Source organism: Crocuta crocuta, unplaced genomic scaffold (genome assembly GCF_008692635.1).
Source record: "Crocuta crocuta isolate KB4526 unplaced genomic scaffold, BGI_CrCroc_1.0 scaffold675, whole genome shotgun sequence".
NCBI classification, from domain to species: domain Eukaryota; kingdom Metazoa; phylum Chordata; class Mammalia; order Carnivora; family Hyaenidae; genus Crocuta; species Crocuta crocuta.
In genome coordinates, this window is record NW_027528796.1 from 3,769,871 (window position 1) to 3,772,685 (window position 2,815).

A 2,815-nucleotide genomic window follows, 5' to 3' on the forward strand; every position below is an offset into this window, starting at 1 on the left:
CGTGTGTGTATATATAGTTGGGCTCCTGCTAGAGGCCAGGCTCTGTGCTAGGCTCTGGACAGGCAGAGGTGGAGACCTCCTGGGGGCTGAGGGGGTCCCCGCAGGCAGAGCCACTAGAACATCCACAGACGGTATACAACAAGCTACTAGAGGTGCTGTGGGCGCGCCGGAGGGAGCATCATCGCACCCAGGGTGAGGCAGAGGAGGCAGTGGATCCCCCTGGGGGGAGGAGGGGGCGGGAAGGAATCCAAGCCAGCAAAGTGAACGATCAAGGTAAGAGGTGCCCGGCGGCGGCGTGAAAGGGGGAGAAGAGGTCACTTCAGACGCCAGGAGGCGAGAGACAGAGCCTGACTTGTTTGGGGACATTGCGGGGGTTGGGGGATGGGATTACAGGTGGACCGGGTCATCACTCTGGTGGGTCCCATTATGGAGTTTGAATGTTAGCCTTGGAGCCTCTGAGGGCCATCAACCATTTAAGGGAGTGGTGTGATACCTTTTGTTTTTTAAAAAGATCACTTGGATTGCAAATCCAGGGCCGATTAAAAGGGAAAAACCTGGAAGCTGGGAGAGCGATCTGGAAGCAGTTGGGGGTGGAAAGTGGTTAAGGGATCAGAGAAATGTTCAGGAGGTGGATGGATCAGACTCGGTGAGAGGCTGCATCCGGGACCTGAGGGACGAGGCGGACACGGTGCCCAAGTTCCGGGCTCAGGCACCCGGGCTAACTGTCCCAGGGATGGATGAGACGACAGAGGGTGAGCGTAACAATGGGGTCAGGTCCAGAGCCACAAACCTAGGAGGTCAACTGACAGACTGAGGTTTCTGCGGGACGTGCCAGGCCCGGGAGCAGTGAGGCGGTGAGGGCAAGAGCCTGAGCACACGCCTTAAGAGTGTGGGCACCACAATGTGTCCCCCCTTCCCGCGCCCCCTCCCCCGAAGCGGCGAGAACGGAAGGCGAGGGACACTGCTTTTGGTATTTGGAATAGAACAGTAACTAAAAAACTTGGCTCTGACTCTGGCGCTTGCTCCCCAGTGCGGTATTAGTTTTCTCGCTGTAAAATGGGGATTACTGTGTGGCCACTCCCACTAAGCCCCGGGGACCCTAGAACTCAAGACCCTTTGAAAGCCTTACAATCACTGTTGTGTTCTGCCTTCTTTTAAGTCCCAAACCACTTTTTGCTCTACTACCGTTCAGTTCAAAATATAAAGACACTTCTTAACATTTTTAAATAGCTGTAGGAGAAAATACTCAGGTGCAAGATTCTTCGAGATGAAGCGTCCTCTTAAAACGAGTGGAAACTAAAATAGTTGGCAAAAAGCTGTTACGTGGAAACAAATTTTTAATTTTTATCAACCTAAGGCAAGATTATTTGCTACACATGTTCCCCAGACGTTTCAGAAGTTATTTTAACCAGGGTCATGTGCATAAACGCAAGCTTAAAAAATGAAGTCAGGGGCGGCTGGCTGGCTTGGTCAGTAGAGCATGTGACTCTTCTCTCTGGGTTGTAAGTTCAAGTTGGGTGTAGAGATTGCTTAAAAATAAAATCTTAAGGACTGGGGGGCTCAGTCGGTTAAGCATCTGACTTTGACTCAGGTCACAGTCTCACGGTTCATGGGTTTGGGCCCTGCATCGGGCTCTGTGCTGACAGCTCAGAGCCTGGAGCTGCTTCAGATTCTGTGTCTCCCTCTCTCTGCCCCTCCCTGCTCATGCTCTGTTTCTCTCTGTCTCTCAAAAAAAAGAATAAACATTAAAAAAAAATTTTAATGATAAAATCTTAAAAACAATAAAGATTCAAAATTAAAAATGACAGGGGTACCTGGGTGGCTCAGTCGGTTTAGCCTCCGACTTCAGCTCAGTTCATGATCTTGCAGGTTTGTGAGTTTGAGCCCCACGTCTGGCTCTGTGCTGACAGCTCAGAGCCTGGAGCCCGCCTGGGATTCTTCGTCTTCCTCTCCCTCTGCCCCTCCCCTGCTCGCACTCTGTCTCAAAAATAAACATTAAAAAAATTTTTAACAAAAAATTATCATTAAAAGATTAGGACATTTGAAAAGTATTAACCATGGTTTTTTATTTAAAAATTATTTTAATGTTTAGAGAGAGACAGGGTGCGAGCAGGGGAGGGGCAGAGAGAGACACAGAATGTAAAGCAGGAACTAGGCTCTGAGCTGTCAGCACAGAGCCCGACGGGGGGATTGAACTCCGGAGCCACGAGACCAGGCCCTGAGCCCAAGCCGGACGCGAAACGCACGGAGCCGGCCAGGTGCCTCAGTACTGACTACGACCTGAATTCCAGAACCTAAGTCTATCCTAAACATCCCCGCTTTAGAAGGCAATATAACAGTAGTTATTAAAAGATTATGTTCAATCCCAAAAGTACAACGCTGAGCTCAGATGCCTTAAGCAGGGAGAGAGAAGTTCCATCAAACATTCAGAGCAGATATTCTAATTTTATGCAGACTTTCACTAATTGGAAAGGGGACTGGCGGTGGTGCTTAATTCATTTAACGAAGACAACGGTACCTGTGATACAAACACCAAGATACCTTTAACAACTAGAATTACAGACTGATTTTCTTTATAACCCCACCTTGCAACCTCCTCCCCTGGGGCTGCGGGGAGCTCGTCGAGCAGAGCGTGTCTTTAGGGTTAGTGTTTGGAGTTGGGCATTTGTCGGAACACACTCCTGGTCCAGACTGCAAGTGGAGTGAGCTTCCTCGGCGTCACAGGCGTGCAAGAAAACGAGTCGGCCCGGGCACGGACGCGGGAGGAGCCGCGTCGGGGCCCCGCGATCACTCACACCCAGGGAGGCTGCAGGCG